Source organism: Lithobates pipiens, unplaced genomic scaffold (assembly GCF_037356315.1).
Source record: "Lithobates pipiens isolate NorthernLeopardFrog02 unplaced genomic scaffold, aLitPip1_a1.2 Scaffold_8, whole genome shotgun sequence".
Lineage (NCBI taxonomy): Eukaryota > Metazoa > Chordata > Amphibia > Anura > Ranidae > Lithobates > Lithobates pipiens.
This window is the reverse complement of record NW_027507903.1, coordinates 5019299-5034820: the sequence shown is the minus strand read 5'-3', so window position 1 is coordinate 5034820 and position 15522 is coordinate 5019299. Positions and strand designations below refer to the sequence as shown.

General features: G+C 47.5%; 1 protein-coding gene and 1 pseudogene across 1 annotated transcript in view; one reads left to right on the top strand and one right to left on the bottom strand.

Annotated features, from left to right (window-relative positions):
* The window catches only part of PAQR5 (progestin and adipoQ receptor family member 5), a 617270-nt gene that overhangs the window by 157154 nt on the left and 444594 nt on the right, over positions 1 to 15522 (top strand). The gene's annotated exons all lie outside the window — the stretch shown is intronic.
* LOC143963626 (large ribosomal subunit protein eL24 pseudogene) lies at positions 9979 to 10383 on the bottom strand (annotated as a pseudogene).

Genomic DNA, 15522 nt, shown 5'->3' with positions numbered 1-15522 from the left:
TAACAGATGTGGTAGAATGTGCTCTAACAGGGAAGGGAGGACCCCTACCCTCATACTATACGCTCTAATAATATCTTTGTTTGATGCACCTAGCAATGGTGAAGCGAGAGGCGGGAAGACCCTTGCAAGAGCCTTCAGAAAGTGCAAAGAGGGAAATCTTATTTCTTAAAAGCAACAGTAACTGAGAGGTAAACTCTCACAACGCACATGTCCAGACAGTGGAGAGAAATGTCCTTAGGATTTTTCAGAGTCTGACATAAGGAAGAACGAACAATATCCTAATTAAGGTCAAAATCAGAGACTAATTTCGGGAGGAAAGTGGTCTTAGGCTCAAGACAACCCTGTCCTTGTGCCAATCTAAGAAAGGCTCCTTATTAGACAGTGGTCATCAAACTGCATCCCCTTTGCTTGCTTTTATCAGGCTCTTGGGGCACTATTTCCTCCACTAATACCAACCATGGCGCATAATTCCTTCCAATGACACCAAAGATGGGGCATACGTTTTTTCCAACTGATGTTGGGACCTTTTCTAGTCTCAATGGCCAAAGTCCAGCCCCCCTAAAGTCTGAAGGACAGTAAACCGGCCTTTGGTTTAAGAAGTTTGGAGACCCTGTTAGAAGATAAGGACAAGGACGCTAAGTCAGAGACTCACCTCACATAGGTGATAGCCACCAAAAAGGCCACCTTATGGGAAGCCTCAGACAGAGGAATATCCCTGTTAGGTTGAAAGGGTGGTATCTGAAGAGCCAAAAGAATTAGTTTGAGATCCCAAGGGGATACAGGGAAATGATAAGGGGGGAAATGTGAGGTACTCCCTGAACAAAGAGGCCCTCAATGGTACTCAGGCCAACTGGTCCAGACCAAACTGGAGGAGGGACGGGACATGTCCCACAGAGTACTTTCTAGGCGTTCCTTACCTCGCACCAAACAAAGCGGACCTTCCAGGTGTAATAATAGACTTTAAAGGAAGTCAACTTCATAGCCTTTAGAAGGGTAGGGATGACAGAGTCCTAAAGGCCCCCTGTCTTCAACAGCCATGCCATTAAGGCCAGAAACGTGGAAGCAGGATGGAATATTGGTTTTTAAAACAGGGGGTCTAAACAGTCCGGAAGGACTCTTCAATCCGGAAGGGATCTCTTGAAACAATATAGTGCAATAAGAATTACCGGGATGCTGTAAATGAGGCAAACGCTGCTCTGGCCACGCCCAATGACGCATTTCGACCCGCTTAGCAGGGCTTGATCACAGAGAAGAATTACAGAGATACCCTCCTCAATCCTGGGACACGCGTGAGTAGAATCTGGAGGGGATGGAAGGTGTAAATCAGCAAGAACTGATCCTACGGTGCAGCAAAACATCTGCTGCTTAGGCCCAAGAGTCCCTGAATCCCCCGATGTCAAATCTGTCCAGTTTTTTGTTAAGGCTGTGTTCACACTGGAGAGCACAGTGGCTCACAGCAGGAGTCCAGTGCGTCCCAATTCACCCCAATTCAGTTTGACTTGATATGCAAGCGATTTCTTGATATACAAGTAGCGTCACAACTGAGCATAAACGAGAAGAGAGGCGCCTTTTAAGTGTAGTAATATGGTTACATTAAATGAAGGTACAACATTTAGTAACTCACATGGTTGATGATTAAAACAGGCACATCTAAGTATGCAGGCATCCAGGATAAAGCCGTCCACTCTGTAGCTCCTGCTGGATTTTGCTTCTAATCCCCTTGTGGAGGATTCCATTTGTGGATGGACATTTTATGGTTACACAACCCATCACATTGCTATAATCTTTTTATATGGACTATAAACTGAAGGACTTATGAATAAATAGTTGTGGAACTAATCAGTTTCTATAATTTTTTTATGTGGAAATTCGCTTTGATATACAAGTGCTTCCGGAACTAATTATGCTCGTAATACAAGGTTTTGCTGTGTTTGTGAAAGGGGGCTGAAAGAAGGATGGTAAGATGTCTAAATAGTGTCTAAATGTCATTAACCCTTCCCTTCACGATGGGCACCAGCCCCTTCCCTCCCCAGAGGGGCAGTCTTCTCTCAGTAAGGGGAGGGAGGAGGTCTACCACCTAAGGAAACTAGCCAAAACTGAGGCTAGCTGGGAGTTGGAGGAGTTATCTAGAGTAGGGGTCTCCAGACTTTCTAAACAAAGGGCCAGCTTACCGTCCTCCAGGCTTTAGGGGGGCCAGACTATAACCAGTGAATGTAAAAAAAAATGCTCTGGCGTCCGTGGGAATAAACAATGCCCACCATCATTGGTTTTAGTATGAGGAATAGTGCCTTAATCTTGGTATGAGTGGAAGGTATAATGCCCCATTAATGGCATCAGTGGGAGGAATGGTGCTCATCACTGGTGTCCCAAGACCCAGATAAAAGCAAGCATAGGGCCGCATCTTGCCCCTGGGTCACAGGTTGGAGATCACTGATCTAGAGGGATGTCCATGCAGCCCTCTTTTGTTGCCAGTCATTTGAGATATTTGAAGCCAGTGTCCTATACGGTATAATCAGGTAGTTTCTGACTGGACTATTAAAGACAATGGCACGTTTCTTAAAGGGTAAGAAAACTGTCCCTCCAACGTCCGTGCAGTTAAGCATCATCCATATCCAGTAGGCCCACTAGGGACCCATGGGGCTGAACTGCACAGACGTCAGATCAGAAAGCTGGCTGAGTGCTGTAAACAATGCCCACGGTGTCAGGAACCATGATTCAGACGGACACAGAAAATGCAGTAAAAATCACACCTTTTAATATGATGGTAGAAATGGTGCAAATAGGATATTGCCTGGGTTCGGTAGCCAAAGCGAGTAGTCAGAACAAGCCAGTAAATCAGGAAGCCAGAGATCAGCGTAGTCAGAGGCAGCAGACAGGTTTAGGAACCAGAAGGGACATCAGCCAGGCAAGTCTTCAACAGGAACACAGCAGAGCGTTTGTGTATATGTTTGACCAAAGCGAAGGCACCGAAGGAATGGACCAGGCCATTTAAATAGCCATAAGGGGCTGGCTGATGATCAGGAAATGATCACCAGGTGAGCCACTGTACAACGATGAGTGCTGGCAATTAACCGACAGCTGAACAACCTGAGCACAGAGAAGGGAGGGCTGAGCCCAGCCCTGACACATGGACCTTGTGAGATCAAGGCAAGTATAGCTATTTGGGGTGGGGAAGATTGGGGCCTAGACCTAATTAGAGGGGTGGAGGTAAAAAGGAGAAGGAAACTTTTTAGTAATAAATAAATAAATAATAAAAAAAAAAAAAAATATATATATATATATATATATATATATATATAAAGAGTACTAGTATCACTGGAATGTACACACAAAATATTGAAAGTGACAACCAATGATCCCAGCGCCCTATGCAGTAAGTCAAAACTCACCCTAACAAGCTGCTATCATACAGAAGGACAAATCACAAAAATATATAGTATACCGTATCCGTACCCTAATTACCCCGCATATACTATATTGACAGCGCTAAAACAAAAAAGGGGAAATAATCAAAAAATAAAATATAATAAATATTTAGAGGATAAAATATAATAAATATATGGAGGATAATAACTCAGTGTCTAGAAAAAGTCACTAGCAAGTGTCCATAATATCTCCAAACATATATGACTCAATATTCAATTGAGCTATCATACTTTGGAAAAAAGTTCAGAAAAGAAGATCCATCTCCGAAGAAGAAAACACCAGTGTGCGAAGGGTCTGACGGCCGGTGACACCCCTTATGGTAATTCACTCACCAGAACCCAAAGGGTTAACAGGCACTTCACTACGACTGTAGAAGTAGTCCCACTAGTGTCCCTCCGGAAAATCGTCTTATCATAACACCATAGGTTCCTCTCTCTCGGGCTCCCTGCTCTCTCACCGATAAGAGTTCACTTAATTCTCATTCACAGCCCCAGATCCACTAAGGAATCAGGTTCCAGTCCACACAGAGCACTCAGGAGGCAGCACCTACAGCTGGCTACACCTGAGTGCTCTGTGTGGACTGGAACCTGATTCCTTAGTGGATCTGGGGCTGTGAATGAGAATTAAAGCGGGAGTCCACCGGGACTCCGCGTTTTTTTTTTTTTTTTTTAAAAGCCAGCAGCTACAAATACTGCAGCTGCTGACTTTTAAATAGTGACACTTACCTGTCCAGCGCGCCCGCGATGTCGGCACCCGAAGCCGATCGCTCGCTCGGCGGCCGGGTCCCGCCGCCATCTTGGGTATGGGAATCAGGAAATGGAGCCTTTCGGCTTCATTTCCCGGTTCCCTACTGCGCATGCGCGAGCCGCGCGGCGCAATCCGGACGGTCCCCGCTGCCTCTGGGAGCTGTGTGTTTCCCAGCAGGCAGCGGGGCACTTCCTGAAGGGGGCGGGCGCTTGCGGAACGGGGGCGTAACCTACGCTCGTTCCGCAGGCAGCTAGCCCGGAAGTGGGTGCAGTTACCTGGATTATCCAGGTAACTGCACCCCCCTCCCCCCTGAAAGGTGCCGATTGTGGCGCCGGAGGGGGGGAGGGATCAGATGAGCGGAGGTCCATTTTAGGGTGGACCTCCGCTTTAAGTGAACTCTTATCGGTGAGAGAGCAGGGAGCCCGAGAGAGAGGAACCTATGGTGTTATGATAAGACGATTTTCCGGAGGGACACTAGTGGGACTACTTCTACAGTCGTAGTGAAGTGCCTGTTAACCCTTTGGGTTCTGGTGAGTGAATTACCATAAGGGGTGTCACCGGCCGTCAGACCCTTCGCACACTGGTGTTTTCTTCTTCGGAGATGGATCTTCTTTTCTGAACTTTTTTCCAAAGTATGATAGCTCAATTGAATATTGAGTCATATATGTTTGGAGATATTATGGACACTTGCTAGTGACTTTTTCTAGACACTGAGTTATTATCCTCCATATATTTATTATATTTTATCCTCTATATATTTATTATATTTTATTTTTTGATTATTTCCCCTTTTTTGTTTTAGCGCTGTCAATATAGTATATGCGGGGTAATTAGGGTACGGATACGGTATACTATATATTTTTGTGATATATATATATATATATATATATATAAAGCGGGCCAGCAAACCTGTTCTTGGTAAGTCTGTCCCATTTTTCAACAACTCACCATCACCTGGCACTAAACAGGCATTTTTAAATGTGGCCCTACCACATGAACTGCTCAAAGAACTGTTTGTTCATGCACACAGAGTTTACAACCATTTTCTATGTCTGCAGATCCGCGCTATAGCCGAATGATGGCTACAATGTGGATCTGCCTTGGCAGGAGGCCATCAATAGACGTCCCCCCTATGCACACTCACCACGCCCCCCCGAAGGGCGCACACTGTGATCACCCGAGTCAGTAAGACTCGGGTGATCACAGATCGGAGTAAGGTGTTGATCCCGGCCCCCTTACCACGTGATCAGCTGTCAGCCAATGACAGCTGATCATGTGATGTAAACAGAAGATTGGGGATCGTTTTTTTTTATTCTTCTCACGCTGACAGCGTGAGGAGAAAAAAAAAAAGATGTTCACCGGCTTCTGTTGAAGGGACATTGGCCCCGAAGAGGAAGAGGCGAAGCTGCCTCATATGTGCCCACCAGTGCCATGAATAAGTACCCACCAGTACATACGTGCCAGCAATCAGTGCCACCTATCAATGCCCACCAGCGGTGCCAATCAGTACCTCATTAATGCCACCTAGCATTGCTGCTTATCATTGTCAACTACAAGTGCCAATCAGTGCCCATCACTGCCACCCATCAGTGCCAGTTATCAGTGCCACCTATTAGTGCCTTTCAGTGCCACCTATCAATGCCCTTCAGTGCTGCCCACCAGTGCCACCTCTCTGTGCCCACCAATCAGTGCCCACCAGTGCCACCTCATCATTGCCCACCAGTGCCACCTATGAGTGCCCATCAGTGACGCCTTAACAGTGCCCATCAATGCAGCCTATCAATGCCCATCAGTACAGTCTATCGGTGCCCATCAGTGCAACCTCATCAGCGTACATCAATGAAGGAGAAAAATGACCTGTTTGCAAAATTTATTAACAAAATATAAAACGGTTTTGTATGTTTTTTAAATCATTTTGGTTTTTAACAAAAAATAAAAAACCCAGAGGTGATCAAGTACCACCAAAAGAAAACTCTATTTGTGAGAAGAAAAAAAAATGTAATTTGGGTACAGTATTGTATGACCGCGCAATTGTCATTTAAAGAATGAGAGCGCTAAAAGTTGAAAATTGGTCTGGGCAGGAAGGGGGTTTAGGTGCCCAGTAAGCAAGTGGCTACATAACATTTCCTGTAAAAAAAAAAAAAAATTCTTCATCAATTTAGCCCAATGTGTACCCCATTACATATTTTTGGTAAAACAAAAACCCCAATAAGCGTATATTGACTGGTTTGCACAAACGTTACATTGTCTACAAAACAGGGGATAGATTTATGGCCTTTTAATATTTTTTTTTAACTAGCAATGCCAGAGATCAGCAATTTTTAGTGGGACTGCGACATTGCGGCAGACAAATCTGACCCTAAGTGACACTTTTTGGGGACCTGTGACACCAAAACAGTGATCAGTGCTAAAAAATAAAATAAAAAATGCCCTGATTACTGTATAAATGTCACTGGCAGGGAAGGGGTTATCATTGGGGGGGCGATCAAAGGGTTAAATTTGTTCCCTGTTGGTGCTTTCTTACTGTGTGGGGACTGACAGGAACAACACAGAGATCGTTGTTCCTAATCACTTGGAACAGCAGATCTGTATGTTGTCCCCAAATCAGAACAGAGATCTTCCTTGTTTGCCCCGGTCTGTCTCTCTGTGAAGCGATCGCGGGTGGCCGGCAGACATCAGGTCCGCCGGGCACACGCATCGGCTCCTCCTCCGTGCAACGGGCCCTCATGCACACCCACACCATCTATTGCATGAAACGATGTACAGGTACGTTGATTCATGCAATAGGGCCACCCTGTTGCAGTATACACACCTCCCAACATTTTAAAATGTTTTACTATCCGAAGATAAAACAATAACAAGAGCAGAAGATTTTATAGATGGAAAGTTGAAAAAATGACTGAAGGTCCGCTTTAAGTGGTTAAAAAAAATGTTTGTTTTTTTTATTTACTTTTTTGGGCCAGTTTGGTTATTCAAAAAAAATTTTTTCAAAAAAATCAGGGAGATAACCATTAACATTTACCACTAAATGAAAGCGCAATTTGTCCTGAATAAAACGCAGTATATTCCACCTGGATACACAAAGTAGTTGTGAGGATATGTACAGTTTAACTAACACATGTCAAAGTTGCAAAATTGTGCTTAGGCATTAACATTTGTTTTACGCTTAGGTGGGAAGAGGTTAAAGAGGAGGTTCCATAAAAAAAAAAAAAAAAAATTAAAAGTCAGCAGCTACAAATACTGCAGCTGCTGACTTTTAACAATCGGACACTTACCTGTTCCAGGGTCCAGTGATGCAGGGGGGATCGAAGCCCCGCTCAGCATCGCAACTGTGGGCACCCGGCTGTGCATGCGCGAGCGGCGCCGTAATTGGCCGCGCGGTCATCTGGGAGCTGTGTCACGTGTCCCAGATGACTGACAGGAGGGAAGGGGCAGAGCTGAGCCCTTCCTGTGCCGAGGGGAAGTGATGTCACCAGCCCAGGCACTGAAGGAGGCAGACTACGAGGGACCCCCTAGCAACAACCATTTAGAGGCGAGTTAAAAAAAAAAATTCCAAATATTTTTTTTTTTGTTTTTTTTTTGGAATTTAAATTTTTTTTTCTGTGGAACACCACTTTAAGGAAAAAAAAAAAAACAACGATAAAAAAACAAACGAACAAAAAAAACACCTTTTACCTTTAGGCCCGGTTCACACAGGGGGCGGCACGACTTGCAGCGCGACTCACAGACGCGACCTGCACACGACTTCAGCGGCGACTTGCAAAACGACTTCTGTATAGAAGTCAATGCAAGTCGCCTGGAGTCGCCCCAAAAGTAGTACAGGAACCTTTTTTTTCTAAGTCGGAGCGACTTGAGTCGCTCCTATTAGAACGGTTCCATAGTACAGAAAGGAGCGCGACTTGTCAGGCGGCTAAGTCGCCTGGACAAGTCGCCCCTGTGTGAACCGAGCCTTAGAGCCACTTTAAACATTTGCATTCCCTTCCTCAGTAAAGGCCTGCAATATAAATTCTCACACTGACCCATCACTCTGCATTTCATCTCAGAGAAGTGCTGTGCTGGCCTCCAGAAACACTAAACAGCACCCATATGTTAGAACATAATGCACTCTAAGCAGTCACCACATCAGCTTTTTTAATAAGAAAGCTACAGGGCTCTGAATACTAAGCGGTGTCAAGCAGCAGGTACAAAATGAACACAGACGGCGAGTAATGCCCTCAAGCACATTGTAATTTAATCGCTTTAGCCCCAGAATTTACCCCCTTCCTGACCAGAGCACTTTTTGCGATTCGGCACTGCGTCGCTTTAACTGACATTTGCGCGGTCATGCGACGTTACACCAAAACAAAATTTACATCCTTTTTTTCCCCCCATAAATAAAGCTTTCTTTTGGTGGTGTTTGATCACCCCTGCGGTTTTTATTTCTTGCGCTATAAACAAAAAAAGAGCGACAATATTGAAAAAAAAAAAAGCAATATTATTTACTTTTTGTTATAATAAATATCCCCCAAAAATATATATAAAATTTTTTTTTATCTTCAGTTAGGGCCGATATGTATTCTACATATTTTTCGTAAAATAAATAAAAATCGCATTTAGCATATATTGCCAGAACACAGCGCTGTATACTGTATGTATAAAAAATGGTGGGGATCTACGATTTTTATCGTGACTGCGACATTATGTTGGACACTATTTTGGGACCATTGTCATTTATACAGCGATCAGTGCTATAAAAATGCATTGATTAGTGTAAATGACACGGTCAGGAAAGGGGTTAACCACTAGGGGGCAATGAAGGGGTTAAGTGTGTCCTAGGGAGTGATTCTAACTGTGGGGGGGAGGGGCTTCCACTGACATGACAGCGATCATCGCTCCAGTAATCGGCGCTCCTCGCCTCACACTAACAGAGAGTGAGGAGAGCCAATCAGCAGCAACTTCTCACAGGAGGACATCTAGGGATGTAATCAGGGCACTGATCACCAGTGCCAGAAATGTGTGCCCAGAGGACAGGGAGGGAGCGGCGCAGAGGACGGGGCCGTGTACAGGGAGGGAGCAGGCCTGTGTACAGGGAGGGAGCAGTGCAGTGTTCAGGGGTCAGAGGACGGGGAGGGAGCAGGCCGTGAACAGGGAGGGAGCAGGGACGTGTACAGGGAGGGAGCAGGGCAGTGTACAGGGGTCAGCAGGGAAGAGGACAGGGAGGGAACGGGCCAGAGGACAGGGAGGGAGCAGGGCAGTGTACAGGGAGGTATCGGGGCAGTTTACAGGGAGGCAGTTTACAGGGAGGTAGCGGAGCCATGTACAGGGAGGGAGCAGGGCTGTCTACAGGGAGGAAGCAGGGCAGTGTATAGGGGTCAGCAGGGTGGAGGACAGGGGTCAGTATTGACAGGGCAGAGGTCACCACAGGAGAGGCAGAGGACCGAGAACACTGCTGGCAGCTCTGAAATCACATTCTTTTACATACAGCTACGACCTTCACAGGGCGCAGCTGGCTGCTATGTTGCCATTCTGACCTGTGAAATTCCCTGGACGGAACAGCAGTGTAGCTGCATTAGCCAGATACACCCGGTGAAGATCATGGCTGTAAGGAAAAGAATGCGATTTTCAGCTCTGGAGTGCGGCGAGGAAGAGCTGGGTACAGTGCTGGGATGGGAAAGGAGCTCAGGAGCCAGGCAGAGCATCCAGGGTGGAGGGGGGTGGTTAGGGGGCACAGCCCACCCCAGCACCCCCATAGATCCGGCCATGGCTAATCTCCAGCTTCTTTTCAAAATAGTAATTCATTAACACATCCAATAGAAAACTTGTTGCTTAGCGTTTTCCTCCAACAAGGGGGCCTGCATTTTTAACGGCTTGGCAATCTTCTGCTTGGGTGCAGACTTTGGTGGACTGTTTAGCCTTTTTGGCAGTCATAATTGCTTTTTCCCGTTGAGCCTTTCACACTTCAGGCTCCTGGTTTCTCTTGGCTGTATTTTCAGCCAGAGAAGTACCAGTAATAGCCCTCTTCACTGCATGCCAAGTACCCTTCTTCTGACCGTCCTTTGTGTGTTGGTCTGTACAGAAAAGTCCAGTTGATTTTGCCAAGGGTTTCTCTTGGAAAGGAAGGCAGATTCACATTTTGCATTCTGGAACTGGAATACCTGGCCTCCAGTCCTGGCGTACAACTGCCGTCCAATGGCTTAGGTAGATCTTGTAGCCACACAGCTCAAACTTCATGGCCCCGACTAAAATGGCAAAAACGCTGATCTCCAGCATTTAGCAACATTTAAAAAGTTCTTTGGACCAAGCGGGTTCAAACATACTATCACATTCACGAACAGATGCGGCAGCTGTCAACTCTGTATGGACTGTAAGTAGCCTCAGCTACATACAATATACAGGCCTGGGTTCTGACTTCCTGACCCACTTCTGAAACAAAATAAAGTTGGGCTGAGAGCTGCTCAGCCATTCACAGGGAGCTTCGTATTCTATGAAAACAGCCTTGAGTCCGCTGCGCCGGCTGGACTCCAACACGAGGTGACGTCAGGAAGGACGGGCTGTCCGTGTGCGTCCGGCCGCAAGGCTAACGTTTTTCTTATACACTGTAAGTGCAATCTATGTTCTTTGATTTTTAAAAGAAATAAAAGGTTTTACACTATTGGAGCTTCAATTTTCCTTCTATGTAAATGATGTGCATCCCTGAACCCTGATCATATGAGAGATTTACTGGAGAGGGGTATCCATCAACTCATCTGATAGAAGAGGCGGTTTAAGGAGAGCAGTGAAAGATCTATCCTGAAGTGGGGGAGAGCCTTATACCTAAGTGTGTTCTGTGACCCTCTGTAGTGGGGGGGATCATAATGTTCTGGTAAGAAGTAGATCTATACACTTTGGTGGCGGATTGGGCACTTTCCATGAGTAGAGGATCTCTTTTTTTGCGACATTCAAGCTGATTTGAGAGACTTTTTCACGGCTATTTATTATTATCTGGTGTTTATTGTTTAATAATAGCACACTGGTGTGTTCATTGCACTGTTAATATTTTATTGTGTATGGTCACTCATGATCACTGATACTTTTAATTTTTGCATTATCCATATGGTAAGTATAAAGCCGGGTACACACGGGCAGACTGTCTGGCCTACTTAGTCCGCCGAAACACATTTCAGTGGACAGTCCGCTCGTGTGTGGGCTTCAGCGGACTTTTTCAGCGTGCAGTCTGGCGGACTAAGTATTTCGGAATTTCCGTAATACTGTCCGTCGGACTCGCATTTCGGCGGACAATCCGCCCGTGTGTGTGCCAGTCCGCCGTACTTTTGAAATGAGCGGACTTTTCCCGCCCGGAGAAAAGTCCGCTCATTTCGAGCGGGTATCCAGGTAGGCGGGGCCCGCGAAGGAGTAGTCACTGGCCCTGCCGCCTGGTATGAACTTAAAGGGGACCCCCAACGCCGAAAAAAATCGGCGTGGGGGTCCCCCCCAAGTCCACAACAGACCCTTGTCCGAGCACGCTACGCGGCCGGCCAGGAAAGGGGGGAGAGCAAGCGCCCCCCTCCTGAGCCGTACCAGGCCGCGTGCCCTCAACATGGGGGGGTGCCTTGGGGAAGGGGGGGCCGTGCGGCCCCCCCACCCCAAAGCACCTTGTCCCCATGTTGATGAGGACAAGGGCCTCTTCCCTCCTGAGCCGTACCAGGCCGCGTGCCCTCAACATGGGGGGGGTGCCTTGGGGAAGGGGGGGGCCGCGGGCCCCCCCCACCCCAAAGCACCTTGTCCCCATGTTGATGAGGACAAGGGCCTCTTCCCGAGAACCCTGGCCGTTGGTTGTCGGGGTCTGCGGGTGGGGGGCTTATCGGAATCCGGGAGCCCCCTTTAATAAGGGGGCCCCCGGATACCGGCCCCCCACCCTATGTGAATGAGTATGGGGTACAATGTACCCCTACCCATTCACCTGTAAAATAAAAGTACAAAAAAAACACAACACACGAGATAAAATACATTATTGCACAGCTCCGGGGGTCTTCTCGCCGGACTCCTCCGCTATCTTCTTGTAGCTCTTTTACTAGCGGAGGAGTCCGGCTTTCTTCCTCGCCGCCGGCCTCTTCTCCCGACTTCGGGGGTCTTGTCCCCCTCTTCAGTACTTCTGCCGGGCCACCGCGCCTTCTTATAGCTCTTTTACAGGCGGTGGCCCGGTCTTCTGTCGCCGCCGTCTTCCGTTCTTCTTCTCCAGGAGATGTTGCCTCGACGATCTCTCCGGCCGGAATGCCAGGGACGCACTGCGCGGCCACTTATATAGGGACAAGGGGCGGTGTCACATGGCTTTATGTCACATGGGTTGATGTCACATGGGAACTATGACATCGTAAGGGGGCGGGGTCACCATGTGACACCAACCCATGTGACATAAAGCCATGTGACACCGCCCTTTGTCCCTATATAAGTGGCCGCGCAGTGCGTTCCTGGCATTCCGGCCGGAGAGATCGTCGAGGCAACATCTCCTGGAGAAGAAGAAGAAGAAGAAGAAGAAGAAGAAGAAGAAGAACGGAAGGCGGCGGCAACAGAAGACCGGGCCACTGCCTGTAAAAGAGCTATAAGAAGGCACGGTGGCCCGGCAGAAGAACCGAAGAGGGGGACAAGACCAGCGGCGAGGAAGAAAGCCGGACTCCTCCGCTAGTAAAAGAGCTACAAGAAGATAGCGGAGGAGTCCGGCGAGAAGACCCCCGAAGACGGAAGACCCCCGGAGCTGTGCAATAAAGTATTTTATCTCGTGTGTTGTTTTTTTTTTGTACTTTTATTTTACAGGTGAATGGGTAGGGGTACATTGTACCCCATACTCATTCACATAGGGTGGGGGGCCGGTATCCGGGGGCCCCCTTATTAAAGGGGGCTCCCGGATTCCGATAAGCCCCCCGCCCGCAGACCCCGACAACCAACGGCCAGGGTTGTTGGGAAGAGGCCCTTGTCCTCATCAACATGGGGACAAGGTGCTTTGGGGTGGGGGGGCCGCACGGCCCCCCCTTCCCCAAGGCACCCCCCCATGTTGAGGGCACGCGGCCTGGTACGGCTCAGGAGGGGGGCGCTCGCTCGCCCCCCTTTCCTGGCCGGCCGGGTAGCGTGCTCGGACAAGGGTCTGTTGTGGACTTGGGGGGGACCCCCACACCGATTTTATTCGGCGTTGGGGTTCCCCTTTAAGTCCATTCCAGGCGGCGGGGTCAGCGACGTCTCCTTCACGGGCCCCGCCTACCTGGAGACGCGCTCGAAATGAGCGGACTTTCCTTCGCGTGTGTGGGCGAGTCCGTTCATTTCAAAAGTAGGGCGGATAGTATGGCGGACTTAGTACGCCGTATTAGTCCGCTCAAAAAGTGGTGTGTGTGGTCAAGTCCGTTCGAAAGTATGACGGACTGTCCGTCGGATTGTCTGACTGACTATGTTGGCCAGACAGTCCGCCCCGTGTGTACACGGCTTAAGGTTTATGTTTAAGCGATATTTACTGCTTAGGCTACATATATATATATATAAATAAAAGAGGTATTTGGCCTTGTTTGTTTTGCACATTTTTGGTTTAGCGCAGCTTCTTCATTTCTTATACTGTTTTTTCTGTAATTATGTGATACAGCCAAGCTGCAGCTTTACTGGGTCCTTCAGGTGACCTGTCACCATATGATTTAAAATTGTTTCACCATAGCGCAGTTTCTTTCTTTTTTCCCACAGTGCATGTTGGCATTCATGGTTCCCTCAATGATCTGTAGCTCCCCAGTGTCGGCAGCACTCATGCAGCCCCAGACCATGACACTCCCACCACCATGCTTGTCTGTAGGCAAAACAGTTGCATCTGTCCTCCTCACCTGGTTGCCGCCACAGACGCGTGTCACCATCTCAACCAAATATGTTTATCTTGGTCTCATCAGACCACAGGACATGGTTCCAGTAATCCAAGTCCTTAGTCTGCTTTTCTTCGGCAAACTGTTTGCGGGCTTTCTTGTGCATCATCTTTAGAAGAGGCTTCCACAAAATATTTTCACTTAGGGGTGTACTGACTTTTGTTGCCAGCGGTTTAGACATTAATGGCTGTGTGTTGAGTTATTTTGAGGGGACGGCAAATTTACACTGTTATACAAGCTGTACACTCACTACTTTACATTGTAGCAAAGTAATTTCTTCAGTGTTGTAACATGAAAAAATATAATAAAATATTTACAAAATGTGAGGGGTGTACACACTTTTGTGAGATACTGTACATACATATATATATATATTATACAGGTTTTATATAGCGCCAACAGTTTGTGCAGCACTTTACAACATGAGGGCAGACAGTAGTTACATTACAATTTGGTACAAGAGGAATCAGAGGGCCCGGCTCGTTAGAGCTTACAATCTAAAAAGGAAGGGGCAATTGATACAAAAGGTAATAGCTGTGGGGGGGATGAGCTGATGGAGGAAGTAAAACAGTGTTAGTTAGAAGCAGGATAGGCTTCTTTGAAGAGAAGGGTTTTCAGGGATCGTCTAAAGATGGATAGATTAGGGGACAGTCGGACAGATTGGGGTAGGGAGTTCCCAAGGATGGGAGAAGCTCTGGAGAAATCCTTGAGGCGAGCATGGGAGGGAGGAGGTGACAAGGGAGCTAGAGAGCAGGAGGTCTTGGGATGACCGAAGAGAGCGGCTTGGTTGGTATTTTGGGACTAGGTTAGATGTGGACGGCTTTGTAAATGACTGTTAGTATTTTAAATTGTATTTGTTGGGTGAGTTGAAGCCAGTGGAGGGATTGGCAGAGAGGGGTGGAGGACACTGAATGGCTGGTAAAGGCGGGTGAGTCTGGCAGCGGCATTCATTATGGACTGAAGGGGGGATAGTCTATGTAAAGGTAATCCAATGAGGAGGGAGTTGCAGTAGTCGAGGTGAGAGATGACCGGGGAGTGAATTAGAAGCTTGGTGGTGTCATTAGTTAGAAAGGGGCGTACTCTGGAAATGTTGCGGAGGGTAAGGCGGCATGATTTGGACAGGGATTGTATGTGGGCCTGAAAGGACAGTTCGGAGTCTAAGGTTACCCCTGGCACCCTGGCATGTGGGGACGGACTAATAGATGTGCCATTGATCTTGACAGAGAAGTCGGGGGAAGGGGCACGTGGGGGAGGAAATATTAAGATCTCGGTTTTAGATGGATTAAGTTTGAGGAAGTGGTTTGACATCCAGGCTGATATGTCTGTTAGTAAATCAGTGATGTGTGAGGAGACTGATGGGGTGAGATGAGGGGCAGAGAGACAGATTTGGGTGTCATCGGCATATAAATGGTAGTGAATGCCATGGGAGGCTATCAGCTGACCCAGGGAGGATGTGTTGATCGAGAATAGTAGAGGTCCAAGGACAGAACCTTGAGGGACC